General features: G+C 29.8%; 1 long non-coding RNA gene across 1 annotated transcript; it reads right to left on the bottom strand.

Moving 5' to 3' along the window:
- Positions 1 to 8,699: 8,699 nt before the first annotated feature.
- On the bottom strand, positions 8,700 to 10,924 carry LOC133177178 (uncharacterized). Its single transcript, XR_009719629.1, has 3 exons — positions 10,790 to 10,924; positions 10,534 to 10,652; positions 8,700 to 8,850 (listed from the first exon to the last, which is right to left on the bottom strand). It is a non-coding gene; the product is annotated as an uncharacterized LOC133177178 (long non-coding RNA).
- Positions 10,925 to 21,479: the final 10,555 nt, after the last annotated feature.

Here is a 21,479-nt window from a genome sequence, read left to right as displayed (position 1 = left end):
TTTCAAACATATGTTCAACATATGTTTTAGTTTCGCATAAAATTCATACTGAACATCATATAATAATCAATCGCCTTTTCACATTTATTTCATTTAATATTAAATTAATGTTATCGTTATTTGAATTAATTTTATTTAAATTTAACGAGATAAAAAAAATATGTTAATTAATTTAATGTTAATCAGTGAACCGGCAATAATTTAATATTAAGCGTAATATGAAAAATTCGAGTTAAATGTTATATTTTAACATGTCAGGGGCGGATCCAGCAAATTTTGAAGGGGGGGGGGGGGTCCAGGTCGGTGCCACCAACACACATCCATAGAATCGCACCATAGGCACTTCAAGCCCGTACCAACCTCCGGACCCCCCCCCCCTTCTGGATCCGCCAATGCAAATAGACTGCATATTAAAAAAATAATTTCAATAACAAGTATCAAGATCAATTTGAATACATTTATTCAAAAGAATGGTCATTTCTTGTAGAAGCTTACATAAAAAGGGGGAGGGGTTAACTACTCTGTTACCCTGCACCCCCTCCCCCACTCGTTTCTCCAAATTCAGCCCCCTCTTTTCTTCAAATTCAAAATTGTCTTCTTGAACATGGTATTCCCCAAATCAAGTTTATCAAGAATTAATAAATTTGTATTTACCCCGTTTTGTTTGGATGAGTGAAATTAAAATCATTCCACATTTTATTTCCGGGCCGGTTTTGGTTTTTATCGGATGAAAGTGTACTACGTCATTTTTGACGTCACTGCTGCAGCAGAAGTGTTGGGTGTTAGAAACAAGTAAGAGCTATCAGTTATGTTTTTTTTTTAGAATTTAATTAGTTTATGGTGTTTTAAGAGAATTTCATTACGGTTATAGATTCATACGAACTCCTGGTACTCTCGTGACTTGCATAACATCTAACTGTAGTTGTAATTAATGCAGTTCGTAAAAAACGACACACCTAGTGATCTTATATAGGCCTACATGCTACATTATTTTGGATTTGTTTTCGACGAATGTAAAAACTATTTAGCATTGCTAATTTTTCAGATTTGTTTTCCTTTTGTCGACAGTTACATTTGCATATTTATGTACGATCTTGATGAAAGTGAAAGTAGAAATATTGCATTGCAGTTTGTGTGTAGCCTATGTTAGATGGTTATCCACTCGGCTCTTTTATCAAATTTTTAATGGAAAATGTTTGTTTTTATTATGTATTAAGCAACTGGAGTTCAGTGTCAGAGTGCCGTTTTTATTGAAAGAACCAAAGTTGTAAAGACTGAAGATTCAACCCAAAGCTGATTTGACTGAAGATTGCACGATCACAATACAGGTGAAAATAAATACATGTAATAATCACAGTAATTACAGGGTGCATATAAGTAATGACTCTTTAATAATAAAATATTTTTGAGAAATTTGCTTTTGCTTCTTATGTGGCAATATATGCATTGTATACGCCAATAAAGATACTACTGCTTAATTCTACACTGTTTTGCATTACCAAAAAATTATACTGTCTTTTTTTTTTTTTTTTTTTTTTTTTTTTGGCTAAAATATTGAAGATATAAATATGGATAGAACTTGCTGGCTTTTAATCTATAGAATATCTGAAAGATAATCAATTTCAGCCTAATCTGGCATTCAAGATAATAGTGTACATGTAAATGTATTTAAAAGTTCATCAGCTAAAATATTACTTATTTATATATTAATTGACATAGAATTTTTTTTCAACACTAGAGAAAATAGAGACTTGTACTCACTCTCTTTCGAAGTTTCTTTTAAGTTTTGATTGGAATTTGATTGGAAAATATTTACTGTATTTATTTTATAATTTTTATAGGTTCAATATACAGTCTGTCTGCTATGAATAACATGGAAGAACACCACGACCCTAGGCTTGCTTCAGAATAGGTAAGTACACCCTGTATTACAAGCTTTGTTATTTTCTTCCAAACAAAGTTTTTGGATATACTGGAAACAAAATGTCTATTTCTCTACCTGTATTTTTATTATATCCAAACATACATTTGTATCTGATTATCCATTTAATATTGATATATTATATTATTTCAACATTCCAAATTCATTTGTATTAGGGATGGCAACGAATATTCGAACATTCGAATATTCATTCGATGAGTTGATATTCGAATATGAATTTAAGATTCGAATATTCGGTGTTTTTCAGATTTCATAAAAAGAAGTACTGTGATTAATAAATTTTGGAATTATCCCTGTTTAATTTACTAGCGATCAATTTCGATCGCCTGATTTCTTTCACTACTTTCTTATCTTATAGATCTACTAAATTACATGTATTTTGTTTTGAGTAAGGTGTTAATGAATTTTACAAGAATGCTTTATGTATAATACAAAACATACTTTCATAGTTTTCATAAGTTAAATACGATCGGATCTAAAAATGAGAACAACAAAATGAAAACCTTCTTCGAAGATCTAAAAAGTGAAGAGTATAAGTACTTATCTAAACAAAATAATTGATCATTAAATGAATGTCCGATATAGAATTAGTCTGTAATTAATATTGTAAAGGGCTCAATTTCAGAATAAATGTGTAAATTACTTGATTATCTCGGGTTGTACAAAATCCTGAGTTTTATATTCATTATCGGTAAATTAGTTAATTACCTGGGAAAATTGTCTATGGAAATATTTGATTATATTTTAAAAACATTGTATCAAAGATTATAATCATATCTCTTATTAGGCAGATAATTGTAATTTATTACAAGTATTGAAATCTGATCACTATACCGTTACGACTATATCTTGCCTTTGGTAAGACGACTGGTTCCTCAGTTGGAACTACTATAGATACAAAAATTATACCATTCTACATTTAAATCAATTATATATTTCAAACATTGACAAATATCAAATGGAATTTTATTGTGCACCTACAAAAGTCTTTATACAATTTTACTTCCAAGATAAGTATACCTACGCTAAACCTTTCATGACAGTAGGATGATGCATATTTAAAATGCAACAGATTTTATTCATTTTATCGAATATTCGAATATATTCGAATACTTTCATTGAATATTCGAATATGAATTATTGACAAAATTGACATCCCTAATTTGTATACATTTAGAGAAACTAATTGTATTTTAAAATTAGTTTTAACTCATATAATAAATGATAACTGTTTAGGAGAATGGAGTATGCATTTGTTTGCACATGCATATGATAAATATCTTCAGTGTATGAACTTAAATTACATGTAGACTTTAATTTGTACATGTATTTTAGAAAACCTGTATTAATCAACAGAACCTTAAAACTGGAGACTCCACTGAAGTGCCACCCAGTGCCTTAACATGTGACAATTTCAAATCCTATGATGAGGTTCCAAGGGGTTGTAAAATGAAAGAAAACAAAGAACAGGCCAAGAAAAAATTTGTAAGTGCTCAAAGTAATTACTCTTTGTGCTAACTAATACTGGTATATATTTATTAATTATACATGTAATTGACATGAAATTTGGACGTCTTCATTTTAACTATTTTTTTTTTAATCATTTCAGAAGCAATACAGTCACTGTCAGGGAAATAAAGCCAGAATTCTGTAAACATTTGAAAAAATAAACTCAAGATTAATGCTTGAGATTGTGTTCTTTGATTCTTATTATTAAGTGATTAAAGGACAAGAGTACTATTTAGTGAAGTTTGCAATCCAAAGAAATACAAAATAATTCAATAATAAATGTAAGTAAGAAATAAAATTAACATATGATTAACATATGAAAAACATATGAACATAAACATATGTTAACCATATGTTCATACAAAACATATAAGCAACATATGTTAAGCATATGATCAACATATTTTCATAAACATATGTAAAACATATGGTGCTCGTTTTTATGGCGAACATATGTTTCAGAACATATGTTCAACATATGTTAAACATATGTTGCAATTTTTCCTGTGTACTACAATGATACAAGTAACAGCTTTATAAACAATTCCTAAAACTCAACTCAAATATAGTAAGTCTGTTTAAATTGATTCGCAGGAAAACAATGTCGTACACATTTACTTGCAGAATGTCCATTAAATGATCTAAAAAAAAATTGCAGAAACACAGGAAGACATTTCAAAGCCACCTCTATTTTGTACATGTAAGAAATGTTAATAGTTTTTCTCTCTTTCATCAATGTAAAGCCTTTATCTTGAAGATAACCACTCTAAGGCATTTACTTTGATCTTGCCACAATATATTTTGACTTTTAGGTTTATAGATCCTCGACCAAATTGTCGATTTATTTCCTCGGACTTAAAGTTTTGATTTTTATTTTTGAATTAATACTATAAATAAATCGCAAAAGAGGAAAATATACAATTGTTGAGAAATACAAATTTCATATTATTTTATCAATATTCAAGTATTACAAAATGGAATAATGTATTGTACCATAGAGTATCAATATTTGATCATCCGATATTTATTTTCTTTGTATCTTTTCATTTTATTGAATTTTTTTTGGAAATGAAAATAGTGAATTATAGCATTTCGCAGGTACGTTAAGGCTTCCCAGAGAATATTGCAGTGTACTCTGTGCCTTCACTCCTCTGAACTACAAATATATGACGTCATAATTGAAAATGACGTCAAGTCACTGCAAACTTGAGCTGTTATGATGGGGAGAGTGTCATAAACTTTACACTTATTTCAATCTGCATATAAAGTGTCGGGAAGGTAGTGTAAAATAAACGTGTTTCAATCTTTTTTAAAAAAAAACCTTATATATGCGAATATTTTAGATAACTTTGCTTTATTACTCTTGTTAAAAAGTCAGCGTGTTCAAAATATATACGAAAATATACGTTTGACATTTACTCTTTTTTATACCCTTGGGTAGAGGTAGAATTTATAATATGTGTATAAAAGAGCCTGGCGCAGGTGATTAATGAGGATTTATTTGAGATCTTTTGTGGAAATCTGTAAGAGGGGTTTCCCCTCTAACTGAATCTTGCTTGGGAAAAATGTGTGATGGCTTTGTTTTAATTGAGTGAAAAATACCCTCAACTTTGTCGGTAAGTTGAATTTATTGTTAATTATTTTGTACCAGAGTAATAGTATAACTTTTACCAAGCACATATCGGGTTCACAAGGATGCGACGAGTTTATTTATGTGACAAAAAGTTAATAATAATTGTGTTTAATCACCTGCGCCGAAGCGATTTATGTGAAACACTTCAAAAATGTAGAAATGACCATCACGTGATATCGTAACAAATACGTTTATATAGAGCCTAGAGAACTCTCTATATAAATTGGCCGTACTTAAGTACATACCTTACAAAAAGAAATAAAAATCGACTTTGCAATGCAGTGTTATTTTTTGAACGCATTTACAGCTTCGGGAAGCCTTAACATTGCTGCGTTATTGAGTGCCTCTTTGATGAACAATAAAACATTAATCACGTATTGTAAATTAATATGATTTTATCTATGTTTATAACCTTGAGTAAATTAATCTTATTTTAATGCTAAATGTTCGGAAATAATGAGAGAGAGAGAGAGAGAGAGAGAGAGAGAGAGAGTAATCCACAGTATACCAGACTGACCGGATGTGCCTTGCAGTGGTCCGAATTCATTTCATATCTATAAGTTTTCTACATCAAAATTCAAAATGTAAACTGTTAGTAAATAGGAGTTATAAGCATAGTTGTAGTGCTGGATAATCGCTGAAATAACTGTTATGTAATAACCCGTAATAGGCAATAAAATGAATGTCGATTGCTTTGGTCTGTGCTCAGTTCAAGCCATTCAACATGAATGACATAAACATGAATGCATGCACATGTATGAAAATAGTAAAGGTAAATATTTCTTTATTCCTTTACAATATTTACTGTACAGATAAAGTAATTTTGATAGATTTATTGTACAGGCATACTTGTCGATTTCAATTTGACTTGACTAAAAAGAAATTTGCATGTTGAATTTGAGGCAAAACGAAGAACACCGCCACCCCATAAAGATACTTGATATTGTCATTTCTTATTTGAGCATGTTGAGATATATACATTAAGATGAATTATTTACGTCATCTGAACACCACAGAATTGTTTGTTTGTTTGTTTATATGTTGTTTAACGTCCCTCTCGAGAATTTTTCACTCATATTGAGACGCCACCAGTTGCCGGTGGAGAGCTGCAAATTTTGTCCTATACTCGGCACTTAAGGCCATTGAGCAGTGAGGGATCTTTTTCGTTCCAGCACCTACTGCGACATGGGACCTCGGTTTATACGGTCCCATCCGAAGGACCGGCCACAGAACTGTAATCAATGTCAGCTGGCAATTATGGATTGAAATTTAAAATATTTAGATTTTAAGATGAGAGGTATTTAAGGATAATGAAAAACCTTATCTACATAAAATGTTCACGTTAAAAATACCAGCTCATCTAGGCCTTACCATTTTAATAAATATGTTTCTTCCAACCAGACCTTTTCAACACACATTTCTATTTTTTTAAAACATCTATTTTTTTCTTTTTCGAATTTGCTTAAAATTAGACACTTGCATATTATTTATATTCATCTGTATTTTCTATTTATAAATTTGGTACAGATTTAACTTGCAATTTTAAAGAAAATGAACATATAAACGTTGACAAAAATTCAGAAATAAGAAAAAATGTATGACGACATATTTTATGTGAAAAAAAAGAAGAATTTCTAGACATTGAATTGAGAATTTATTTGAAAAACACTTTAAAATTCGTGAAAAATAAAGAAAAATATGTGTATTCTGGAAATGTTGTAGATAGTTATATACAATAAAGAGGGATTGGTATGCAAGATATGCAGGTATGTTAATCTTCCGTATAAGAATTATGAAATCTTCTGTCCTCGATATGAAGTAGTTTAAATGTCGGTACGATTATAATAAACGATGACCTTAAAAAGTTAAATTGAAAATCATGATAATTGGGTTCCAAGATTAAACACCCATGGTCAAACTAGTTTGATGAAAAAAGAAATACAACTTGTCTTAGAAAATCATCTTAATGAAAATGCAGTTGATGTTTGAAAAAGAAATCTATACATATGGGTTCTGTAAAAATGATAATTAAAAGAATGCAAAAGTCCCACTGCCAACTTGTGATTACCATGCAACATTGGAATAATTATAAAGCTTGAGTGAGGAAAAAAAATAAATATTGAAAATGCATTGTATTTTCTTTTTCTTTTTCATTTGTTTCCTTCTGGGCCTTCAACAAGAATATCTTATTACATGATTATAAACAGTAAATCTGAGCCATTGCATCAAACTCCATGAATCAAAAAAAAAAAAAAAAACAAACAAACAAAAAAACAAAAAACAAACAAACAAACAAAACAAAAACAAAGTTAATACAAAGTAATGCAAATGTCGATATGATTTTTAATTATTTTTTTTAATAATTTTTCTGCATACCTACTTAGTAAAGAAAAACATGAAATACTAAATGAAGAGAGCATGTGTATATAATTTTATAACAATATGTAATCAGAATTAGACTCTTTTTCACACAAGGTGATCATGCAGGTGTTCTAATACCAAAATGGTAGCCTTCATTATCTCGTGCACATAAAGTTGGTATCCTAGAAATAGTTTTCCTGAAATTATGTAACGTACGAGATATATATATATATATATATATATATATATATATATATATATATATATATATATATATATATATATATATATATATATATATATATATATCTGGAATGAATAATTTATCTTAAATCAGGAATTGATTTTCTCTCGTTTCACAATTCGTTAAAATAGAGGAGAGAAAAGAGGGAGGGAGAGAGAAAAAGGAGATAGAGAGAATAAATTATAAGGGATATTTTGAAATCATGTACATACATGTATTTGTTTACCTGGCAGAACTTCTCTTTCTGTAACATATGTAACCAATCGGAATAAGAACGATTATTACAACCACTGTAATTACGACTGGCTGCCAAATATTTGAACTCTCTTCAGAACCTCCAGATTTTGATGTTTGCACTAAATTTAAGTACAGAAATTTATAAAACGTACGTTATTTTCTTTAATGGTTTAAATAAACTGAATAAAAAAAATAACGATAATCAGATACATAAAAGTGCAAATATCCAGGAATTGATTAAAAGAAACTTTAATATACATGATTTATGTGATTACATGCATTATTACAGTTAAATAACAGTAATCGAAAATCATAATAAAAACATGCTAGAATGCAAAACGAAGATGATTCACTTTACTTCACTCTGCTTGTCAAATCAAAAAGGGAAAGGTTATGCTTAAAGTACACACAATCTTTTTACACCAATAGAATGGAAATCAGTTGTCTATTTTACCTTCATCCTGATCAATTATTTTTTTCGCTACAATGATTGATTGTATTTGACCAATCATTGGCGATATTTCCTTGCGAGTAACGAGAGCTCCAGATTTCTTGTCAACAATCAAAATGAATCTGAAATGAAAATTCCATTGCAATATCTAGCTCAAAAAATTGGTTGGTATTCTCTAAGCTTCTTTTAAAATTAAGCCTGATAATTTTCCAAATTATTTCTTTATAATTTCTTTTTTATATAAATGCTATAAGCATGTAAATTCTTTCATTATATCGTGATTTATTTAAAATCCTGCTTTGAGTAGAAGCTTAACCTTTCTTTGTTGGCTATAGCATAAATCTTTTCTGCATCAGAGTCTATTGTTGACAATGTATACTGTTTTTCCTCATATATTGTCGTAAATGATTTTCCGTCTATACTTAATCGAAAGATCTCGTTTCCTTTTGTCTCTAGCGCATAAAGGTGATTTCCTTGAGTATATAAAAAGATTATTAAGATAACACATAATTATATATTGTTTAAATCAGATAAGGTTCGATACAGAAACTATTTTTCATTATTATTATGGAATAAAATCTTTGTAGTACAAATATCAATCGATTTGTTTAAGAATCCTCTATCAGATAAACAATGGTATAACTTTGCTTAATTGTTCTATTTGAAAAAAAAAAAGAAATATGTATGCTATATTTACATTCAACATGTATTTTACTTATAAAGTGTGAGGAAAGCTACGGCATTCAAAACACTGTAACACAGACAGGGTGTCAAAGGGTTAAAGTATGCGCTTTATTTTGACGTTACAAACTTTGAACGCCATGGAAGCGCAACGTCATAAGCGAAAATTAAAATTCACGCTCGCATTGAACAGAAGCTGTTGCAACGGCTCTTCCATTAATTATAACTTACCCGAAGGATAATACAGGGATTTTGAAATATAAATCACAATTGCGGTCAAGGCAAGGAGTTAAAAAATGTAAACATAAGCATTGAATCATTATTTTTTGAAATATATAGTCTCATACCTGCAACGGTGTGTGCAAACAAATTTTCATAACGCGCTAACGCGCGTTACTCAATTTGTTTGCCCACACCATTGCAGTTATGAGACTATATCTTTCAAAAAATAATGATTCAATGCTTAATTGTTGCAACCACTATTGAAATAACGACCACTATTGAAAAAATTACTTCAATTGTGATTGAGAGTGCATTTCAAAACCAAACACAAGTTGTAATCGCTATTGAAATAACGTTCACTTGAAATAATTTTCTTCAATAATAAGGTTTACAACGTGGTTTTGGGATTGAAATCATTGTCAGCAACTATTAAACTAATAATTTCAATCACTATTGAAATCATTGTTTCACTAGTGAACGTTATTTCAATAGTAGTTGCAATCTGTGTTCGGTTTTGAAATGCATTTTCAACCATTATTGGAATAATTATTTCAAAAGTGGTCGTTATTTCAATAGTGGTTGCAACAATGCTTTTATGAAACGTAAATATAACAAACAATTTTAAGTGAGATCTATGCTAATGCAGATCCTTAGAAATGATAGAGGTTAGATCAAGTGCATATTCATATCGATGACGGGTAAACAAAACAAAAAGTTACTCTTTTTTTTTTTTATAAAAACTAAGCAAAACCGTCTCCTTTCATATCGAAGTCAAAAAAAAAAAAAAAAAAAAAAAAAAAAAAAAATCAAAAAGCACACAGAATTTTTGTTTAAATTCCCAAGCATGTTTTGATGAATGAGCTTTTTCATGCCTTATTAGACTATTTCAAAATTTGACAGATAGAAAACAATTTTATTTCAAATTGTTTTAAAGAATTAAGAAAACTTATATTTATATTTTTTTAAAAATAAAATTAATTATTTTAGAAACTTAAAAAACGTCAATTCCTCTATGAAATGAAAAAAAAAGCGTGATGTTAAAAAACAAAAGTAATAAAGTAATGCATATCTACAGCAGTATATTTTATATTTAAAAGGCAACGTTTCAATTCCTAAAATATGCAAAGAAATATATAGCAATAAAACGTGTTCGTTCATTGGTCTTAATTTTCAGTTTATGTGATTTTTAAAACAAAAAAGCAATTTTAAGCAATTTCAAAAATTGTGTATAAGCAAGTGATAAGTATGAAAACCATTTTGATTCGATCCAAAACGTATATCTGCCGTTTGGTAGGGTACTGGAATATCCGTTGTGGTATGGTTGGTATTGCTGAACATAACAATGATGTTGTTTTTTGCTACTGCAACGTACCTAAATTCATATATATATATATATATATATATATATATATATATATATATATATATATATATATATATATATATATATATATATATATATATATATATATATAATTTCAATTGCATTGACAAGCTTAACACTTTTACCTTTTATCCGGAATGCATGTCATTTCACTATGGTGCCTTATGCTATTCATTTCTCCAATTTTTTGGATTGTACTATTTTCCATTCTGTCAAATGAAATCTTATACAGAATGAATGATTCTTTTTCCTTTGTCGCAAGTATAAGAGATTTTATTGAATCCACGCAAAGAAACAATGGTTGAAGGCCTACAATATGAAATCATAAAGTGTGTATTTATCTTTTAGTCCAATTTGAATTATTTATAATGTTGACAATGTTATTAAATATCTGAGTTTATTTGAATATCTTCTTGATTCATATTTCATTTAATTATTAGCTGAATTTTTTTTAAAGTGCGAATTTGAGTAGAAAGAAAACAGACAAAGGCGACGGTATTTAATTTGAGTTAATGCAATCGAATTAAAATCAGATACTTTGATCCTCGCAAATAAATCGCTACAATAAGATCTGAAGAAACACTGTTGTTCAGTATCTCGGAATTCAGTTATAGATGTTTAAGTCCTTAAGAAAAAAAAACTTAGAATTGTTACCTGGTTTCCATAACCCTTCGATTCAACCGCTACAAGTCGCCCGCGTGGCGCAGTGGTTAATGTGTCTGCTCAGAATCACGAAGTAAGGAGTTGATCCTTATGTCCCGGGTTCGAATCCCACTGTGGGATGTGGAGACCGGTCCTTCGGATGAGACCGTATAAACCGAGGTCCCGTGTCCAGTAGGTGCTGGCACGAAAAAGATCCCTCACTGCTCAATGGCTGAAAGTGCCGAGTATAGGACAAAATTTTCAGCTCTCCACCGGCAAGTGGTGGCGTCTCCATATGAGTGAAAAATCCTCGAGAGGGACGTTAAATAACATACATACAAACAAACCAAAAAAAGAAAAAACGCTACACTATAGTTTCTATCTTTTCTGCAATAGATAGTTGATTTCGCACTTCGCTCCTTGATTTATACGAAACGTTAGAATCCTCAGCTATTTTCACTTTTTCTGAATGTACATTAAGTTCGATCTCTCTGATTGAATAAATTTTTAATGAATATTTTGGTGGTAAATGTCACCAGGAGATGATTATGAACAGTGTTTCTTCATATCCTTATGTAGCAATCTATGTGAGAAAAAAAGGATCTGATTTTTATCAGATTGAAGTTGACACATATCATTATGACATAGTCAAAACTTCTCTTTTTTAACGAAAAATGATTTGGTATCAGTTTTAAAATTAATGTCCTCTTTAGAGCAAGTTGAAAAGAAATATTTTGGAAGAATATTAAAAATTGGTGCATTTTTTGCAAACTATTTGTTTTATTCTAATAACTCGGTAAAAAGAAATTTCGAGATTTTTTTTCATAATCCAAGTAAATCTAAGCACATGCTTATAAAATTAAAGATCTTTTAAATTTTGGTTGCAAATACCTTAAAAAAAACCCAGATATATGGATACCTGAAATATTCAAGCTCGATTCTTTCCATGTATTATTATCGGAAAAATAATATATTATAGATCCGTTGTATGCAATGTATAGATTCTGATTCGAATCAACGGCAAAGTCTGTTATAGTGTATTTTTTCCTGAAAATAATTGAGTACTTTGTCAGCTCATTCAATCCATATATTGTGTTGTCCGTACTCTCATGGATTATGATATCCTGCAAATTGTTGTCTGAAATGAATTTGTAAAGTATAAAATATTAAATGTTAGTACTGATACATTAGAATTATACATATAACTAAGAACTCTTGACTTCGATATTGAAGAATATTTAAGTTCGAAATTAGTTTAAAATTATCTACACCAATGTAAAAAAAAAAAACACATTGTTTTACCATAGTCACATGACGAATTGTCATTTGATAACTCTGTCCCAAAAGGACATCCACATCCTATTTCCTCGTATTTGACACACAATTCTTCACAGCCACCATTTTGTGTAGAACAGGAATCTTGAATAAAGAAAACAAAAATATTGCTAATAATAACGTTATCAATTTTCTTCATTTTTCAATTTTTCTTTAAAGTTGATAAAAGCATATTTTTCCCCGTAAAATATCCATCATTATTAAAACTTATAGAAATCTTGTACATACCGTCATCTATTTTAGTAGCGTTTAAAATCGTATCACTGATAATTATATCATTGACAGTTCCGTTCACTTGAGTACACAATTCGTTAGCTGATATGTCAGAATTTCGGTAGTCTGCTGCACAGATATATGAAATATATGACGTCGATACACCCCATATCAAGAAAGACTTCAAAATGAAAATGAAAAGGTTAAACACTTTATATATATATATATATATATATATATATATATATATATATATATATATATATATATATATATATATATATATATATATATATATATATATATATATATATATATATATATTTGCAAGATTTGAAAAAAAAATGTCTTTTGTACTGTTCCTAATTTAACCATACACAAAATATGATTCCTTCTGAAATGAAAAAAGAAGTTTCAGCTATTTATAAATATAATATTCAAATCTTAAATATTGTAAACTGTTACATTTTACAGTGTAAGAGTTATCAATATAGAACCCTTGGCATAAAGTAGCTTCCTGTTTGAGATCATTATCTCACAAATTCTATGTTCTATACAGTGGCCTTATTTGCGAATATAATTTGTTATTAGATCGAAAATTGACTAACTTCTTACACATTGATAGGCTTTTTCATACTGAATTGATTAAGAATATTTTCGTTCATCCGATCAAAACAAAGAACAAACTGCGGGTGTGACCGGTCGAGAGAGGAATTCAACCCCCTCCATGGCAACTAACTTCATCTCTATTTTCAGAGGTCCCTGTTTGCCTTGCTCACAAATATCTTGGTAGCATTGTTTAATCGGAACTTTCCAGCGTGATAACTGTTCGTTAACTTGAATGAAGATCAAATAGAGATCTAATAGAGTATTCATATTTCAAATTTAAATCATTCAAATTTTAGCAATTTTAGATATGTAGCCATATTCAATGGGAGCATTTTAACCGCTAAAGGAAACTCTTTTCAAACATCCTCAGGTTTGAGAAATTCTGACTTATTTAAAAAAAATACTTATTTTTACACTAAGACTTTTCCAGTGTTTTTCCTGTGCACAGATATGTATAATTGTTGGTAGGCTTTTTTTTTAAATTTTACTCCTGTTCGTTTTCTTCACCGTTTTCATTCTGATCATGATTGTATATTCGATAGCATTTTAATTCGATGTTACATAAGATACTTGTCTAAATCTGGTTTCTTATTTCAGTGAAGAAAAGTTACATCATCTATTGTAAATTGAATACTGCTTGTAGTGGAAATTAAATAGAAATGCGTACCTGGAAGAAGGTTACTGTATGAATAGAACTCTTTATGACCCTGTTTACTGATATATCCTTTCCATGAATCCCAATGCTCATGATACCCTGATAGGTTGTCCAAAAAAGCCTGAAATTTTGTTTGAAGTTGAATGATCTTGCGATGAAATGACATTTTTTATGCTGAAAGGATTGATTCAAATTATAAAATGTAAAAAAAAAAATATTTTTTATCTGTGTGATTTCTTAAAGCACAAATGTTCGGTCTAAAAACTAGTTTCTAGCTCAGTGTAAATTACCTTATATTTAAAAAGCTTTGAACTTTCCAAGATAATAATGATATTATTGCTATACTTTTTATAGACTCATTAATAAATGCATGTGTCATGAATTTCCTGACAATGTATTTAAAACACCTTTGCAAATATTAAATCGATTTTTAAAACAAAAATTAATATCATAAATGGCTTAAAATGCAAATGCTTTGGCAAAAAGTTATTATAACTGTTTAAATATTACAATCCTTTACACAAAGCTTTTAATTTCAAGTACATGCATAATAGAGGCTCCACCTTAAAGACCGAATTTTTTTACCCTACGGTTCCTTGAGGAGAGAGTTGTATTATATGTACCGGTGTTTGGACTTCAATCAAATCATTAGCTATTGTTTCTAGTTTGATTGATAAGCAGTGATGATTAATCTCAACGTACATAGAATTTAGGAACGTTAATATAAAAATTGGGCTTTAATCCTACGATAGAACACAGAACATAATTACCTTTGTAAATCCGAATTAATGAAAATGTCAAAAATTCCCAAAGACCTTATCAAGGTTCTGCTTTTCATGTCGTCAAGAGAAGCAATTTGGATGAAATAGTTTTTCATTGTTAACCATGCAAGTACTCTACAAAGAAAAGACATGAATATTAAAAATTTTTAATTTTTTTTTTTAATTCAGTTCATTAAGAGAATACTTTCAAGATCTCAAACAACAACAGGCCACATACGCAGTGACAGTCACTCTAGTTTCATGATTTTTTAGGCTCTTACCACCTTATTCCTACCAGGGATTCAATTACGTCTTAAAACTACAGTTAAGTTATCTTTGTCAAAATCACAATCGTATTTATGCAGTTTTCATCCTTGAAGTTCAAAAATAAAGAAGATCGAGTGCTCTGTGTAATAAATTTTAATATATGACCCAATATGATCCACACAATTCTTGCTTTTTGTGATCATGCAACGTATTTGCCTACTAAATGTCTATAAGGAAAAAAAGAGTTTCAGGGGTGTATTGTACTTTCGATATATAACTAATTTAGCCCCATACTAGGGATGAAACAAATTACACGGGTCCCTTGAATTTCACACTTTACCTACTTGTTTCATAATTTCTTAGAATGGAATCATTTTGCATTCTTAATGCTTATGCATTTAGGAAACGGCTTTCAAAGAGGAAATATATTTTCAACATATGACAAACTAAACAACACCCTTTAGCCTAAATTATGATTCAGTCGTCCTGCCGTCACAATTTTAGTAGAGGACCAAGTACTATTTGTAGTCATGCAAACAGTTCACTTCCTTGATGTCAAATAGTCAAGAAGATATTCAAAATGAAATATTTCTCAACAAAAAATCAAAAGAGCGCCATTTCTGGGCCTCAATCATGGGAAGTACATGTAAGCAAGGATTTTCACAAATTTAGCTAGAACAACTAGCGATACTGTTGTTTAAAATGATAAATGCACCCAATGTCACAGCTTTTTGTTTGTATTCCATTTCTACAAACCCATTGCTGCCTGATGCATAAACGCAAAAATCATGTATCAGACAGCCACAATTATGCATTCAATCCCCCTTTTAGGTAAATGATGCAATAATATACATGTATCTGTTTTCTTTTCATGAATGAAAGTTTTTAAATTCATATAAAACTACTATAAGACATTACGTTTGATACGATTTCTGCATAAATTTACACGATAAGGAAGCTTGTGGACTTTGGTGCGTCTGCAGGTGTGATATGTTAAGTGTAAAAAGGTTTTGCATTATTTGATAGATTCACATGTACAACTGTTTAATACAGGTACAGATTAAGGAGGTTGGATCCTGGCATCAAAAGTAATCGCATGTGAGTTAAGGCTAGATATAGGCGTTTCTATGCAAATGAGCTAATAAAAACCCATAAGAGGTATATTTATTATTCAGAGAAAGTGTTGATTTATTTACTTATGCATACTTAGTACCCACGCCATGTTACAGCCAGTACACATTATGACGTCATATTATGACGTCACTGATCTTACCTACTGGAGGTAATAAAACACATCAACAAAACAGCTTCGGCGCAAGGGATTACCCTATTTATTTTTACATAAAAATTGTATAATGCTAAGAAGAATATTCTACAGATTAATAAAACTGCTGCACAAATCCTAGGCATTTTCTCATTTGATCGGAATTTGAGGAAACTTATACCGGACTGTACATTTTTACCCTTATTCGACTTACAACTTTACAAATAGAAATTTTACAACTGAGCTGTTGATATTTGTGCAGCAATACCAGTAAACTTTGGAATATATTGCGTCTAAATATACCTTGTTTCAGTTAAATAAAATAGAGCATGCCCTTGCGCCTAAGCATTTTTGTTGATATTCATTATAATCTTGTGTAGTATAGAACAATGACGTCATAATATGTACTGGCTATCTCATGTCGTGGGTACCAAGTATGTATTTGACAATAAGTTTAAACTTTCTCTGTATAATAGATATAGTCCTTAGGCATTTTAATTAAATTATTTGCATAGAAATGCCCATATCTAGCCTTAACTCACCTGCGATGAGAAATTTTTATCAAGTATTTATACACATAGTTTAATTAAAAATCAAAACAAAAAATGGGGGTCAATGCGCTTCCTTTTGCGCTACAGAGCATTTAGTTTGACCTTTTTGCACTGTCTTACACATAAATCAAGTTTTTCCTCCAATATTTTCAATTCAAATAAATTATGGGAACAAACACAGTCTTATTTCATCTTGAATAGACACATTGAAATTTGTGACAATGAAAAGATTTTCAAATTACTCCGCATGTTCAATTATTTGACCTTTTTGCACTCAAAAAATTTCATTTTTCCGGCATTAAAAATTTAACAAGCAAAAAAAATCATTTGAAAGTAATGACATTTTACTGAATTTAAGAAGAATGGTTAAAAGTATTTTATATATTCAGAAAAGAAAATTAAAAGTGGGGGTCTGTGATGTTAAAATTTAGATATTACTATAATAGTGCTAATTTTAAGCTTGAATTAGGGCTATTTTTTTCTTAATTTTCACAATACATTTGCTATATTTATCAAATATGACGATAGAATTCATGAAAGTTTATTTAATTTATAATTTAGGACAAGTATAAAACAGTTCACTGCACAAAATAACTGTGTGCAGGGTGCATGTAAAAATAGGAATCCAAACTTAACATACTTTAAAAATTTCGAAAGAGAAAAAATGATCATTTTCTTCTAAAAAAAAAAAAAACCTTCCACCACAAAATATAGTTCCTTACTTAATGCTTTTGGTATGGAATTTAATCATGCAGTTTTAACTTAATATAATTTAATTCGCATTGTAGAATCCAAATTTATTGTAAGAATTAAAACATAATGCAGAATTTTTTAAACATAGGTTAAGATAAAAATCTGCTCAAAAACTCAGGAGCGAACCTCGTTAAGACAAGGACAGACCTCCTTCCCCTTATGGAAGGCTAATGCTTACCTTGTTGAATATTGCATTCATTTTGATTCATTGTATAATTAATTATAAATATCATAATTGCATGATTAACGACGCCGAGTAGAAATGAATAGCAATAGGTCAGGTGTGCGACTAAAATAACAAAAAATTGCCAAAATTATTTTTGAAAATAGCAACAAAAGAGACCAAAACATGAAGTTAAGATAATTTAACAGATTAGAAATAACAATGCATCCTTAAAACTTTTTACAATCAAACTTAGAAAAGAAAAGAATAGATTTGAATTTTTCTTCAGTGATTATTAGATAATTATTAAATTTACCAACTTACCTGTTTTTAAAGTCAAGTGAAATGGCTGATATTGGATCTCTTTCTTGCAGCAATAGCATTGTTGTTTTGAAATTATTTACAAAAATATATGTCTCTGACGCAAAGTAAATCTTCTTCTCAAGAACGTCATATGCAAACCCTTCATAAAAACATAAATACAAATGATAATAGATTTTCACGTTTAGCTTTTAATATTATTCGAAGAATAATTTCTATCAAAAATTGAACGAAGAGACAAATATGCCGTTTAAATAAGCGGATGAACTTCAGACTTATGGATTCGACGTACAAAAAAGGTATCATTGGCTTATTACTATGCATAATCTTAAATACTTTTTGAAGAGCATCTTAGAGAAACATTTATTTGGCTATTTTCTCGCCTGGGTTACAGATATCTCCTAAGCAAATGAAACTATCAACAAACCTCTAATGGGTAGATTACTTTGGTAAATCTGCACATTTTGTCAAATACCAATAGTTATTTCACTTATCATTGCCTTCTGATTTTCGTAATGAACGAACAGAATTTTTTTCCTTTCCTCGTCAATTTCTATATCGGTTATATTATGTGGGTTTTGCAAGCAAACAGGAACATGGCTTGTTCCAAATGACATGTCTGTTCGTGCATAGCACAGTCTATTGTCAATTACAGCGAATAATCCTTCATCAATTTCATTGTCTAACCCTAGGAAACAAGATCACTAATCAGTAATACTACATTTAGTTTTAAATATGTAAGGCATTAACTTCATACATGTACTATCACTTTATTCAATTCGCATTTGATACAAACTTACGAGAGCATTCCTTTTCGTTTAGGCTTAGTTTGTATGAATTTAGACACTCACAACCGACACCAGTCTGTCTGGGAAAGCAGAACTGTGAACATTCTTTCACAGAACAAGGACCTGAAAATACAAGTTGCATTTAAACACACATGTACCAATAAAACATGAAATATGACAGGGTTTTTTTTAATTAAAATTATGATTATGTAAACCCCTAAAGGTAAGATAATTTACATGTATATGATATGTACAGTTTTGATTTATTACTGCAAAAATTATACTCATTATAAGCTTAAGTCATCTAGAAAACAGGTTAACAAACAGTTTTATCTCTTCCTTATAATTATCCTACAACCTTTACTTCTTAAACTTGCTTTATCATTATTATCAATTATTTTCTATTCAAATTTCATTTCATTAGACCAGTACAATTTCAGTTTTGGAACATTTATTAAGCATCCATTTTCTTTTTTCTAAGGTTGGATATTAAAATGATTACGGCAATGGGAAAACGTGATTATAAAATATGTTTGATAAAAGCAATGCTACTTAGATTAATGAACTCAACTATTTCATATAGAAATGATTTCTTACCTTTTTTATGTGATTGATTTACAACAAAAATTTCCTGAAAATGCCTTTCAGAAGCGTTTGCTGACAGGACAAGTTTTTCCTGGGAATTAGTCCAATACGTTACGCTTGTGTCATTTAAAAAAAGTAGCTCATTATCCTGTAGAAGGCATAAATTGTTGATTCAGAATTAATTATGGCATTATCTACTATTTCCTAGATTATCAGAAACAACCAGTTGTATGTACATATTACTGAAGAAATGACAATAATTTTGCAGTTATAAGTAATTTTCATTAGCACATTTAATTTTCAAGTCAATGATAAAAAGAAATAATTGCATCATCAACAACACTGTTTAAAAAATTCATGTTCTTTTGATATACTAGGAATATCAAAGAATTGATAATAAAGATTAAAAATTGCAATGAGCACTCAGAAATGTCCGACTGTGCTCAAACAGGTAAAAATTAACGAGTTGAAATCAAAATAGTATATTATAATTGATATTTTTGCCTGTTACACACACGATTTGCAAGTTCTTTTATTGGAACTAAAACAACAGTATCGGCAATGGAGTCACTATGCATGTCATGTTAACAGAAAAAAATTCTTTCGTATTCGAATAATTCGCTAGCTTCTCATACACAAACACAAAGTATAAAAAAACTTAAGGTTAGAAAATTGTCGGGTAGACTCGTAATAGAGTCGAGTTTTTTCCGTAAATTAAAACTAACCAGTTAAAAACGTACGCCTACATTTTGAATGGCATGTTACTTTTAATGTAATCAATAAAAGATGTAATTCAAAATTAAAACTAACCAGCAAAAATGTACGCCTACATTTTAAATGGAATGCTACTTTTTATCTGATCGATAAAAGACGTAAAGTTAAAGTTAACCAGTTAAAAATGTACGCCTATATTTTAAATGGAATGCTACTTTTTATCTAATCGATAAAAGACACAAATTTCGTTTTTCCCATAAATCTTCCAACAATTCAGTACATAATATAGAACTTCACATTCCTCAGAAAGGAAAAAGGAATAAAGAAGACGTGAAAGTGATGAGAAAGAAACTGCTCACGAAAAATCAATTTACTTTTTTTTTTACTTTAGTTTACCTTTAGAATATCCATGTCGTTGACTTGAAAGTTTAATTGTGCTACAACATTTCTTTTCTTTCCGTTAAAATCTGAAGATTCAATATTTTTTCTGGCGGCATCGTACCAAAATAACCTTTTTTTGTATGGACTGATCATTAACAATCCTGGGTTACTCAGTCCCTGATATATCAAAGGCATTTTGTTCTCTCCTCTTAATCCACATCGATATATTACGGGCCGTCCTTTGTTTTCTAACCAGTAGAGAAATCTGAGAAAAAAAAGAAATGTTGATTGCGGAATAATGACAGAGTAAGTTATAGGACAATGGCATGGGGTGACCTATACTGAATTCGGGTGTCATAATTAATGCATGTTTTCAGGGTTTAAGCGTAAGACTGTTGTCGTTGACCGTCGTATTACACAGTGAAATTTCTCTAAAATTAAAAAAAAAAAAAGCGCGAGTGGGGTAAAACTCTAATTACTGCAAACATATATTTTCCATTTTTAAGGTCTGACGAAAAGTTCCTTGAATATATGTTATTGTATCATTTCGAAATAAACCAAAAACATGTGATATCTCTTTTTTTGTAAATGACTGAAATATTTAAGAAATGGAAACTTTTGAAAGAATACTTCAATCACATTTAATTTTTAACAAGATGTGTTTGTGAAACACTGATGCTCCCGTATGGCAGCTTATGGCGAAGGTTAAAGTTTCTCAAATGCAAGTCAAAATCCAGGCCAAAAGATAAAAAATGTTGGTACCCAAAGAAAGGTCTTGTCTCGAAGAAAATTTGAAAGCCACAGCTGCAACTG

The sequence above is a fragment of the Saccostrea echinata genome, unplaced genomic scaffold (assembly GCF_033153115.1).
Source record: "Saccostrea echinata isolate AGI-Se365-2 ecotype Australia unplaced genomic scaffold, CSIRO_AGI_Sech_v1 ptg000089l, whole genome shotgun sequence".
NCBI lineage: Eukaryota > Metazoa > Mollusca > Bivalvia > Ostreida > Ostreidae > Saccostrea > Saccostrea echinata.
The sequence above is the reverse complement of the archived record's forward strand: the minus strand, read 5'-3'. Positions and strand labels throughout refer to the sequence as shown.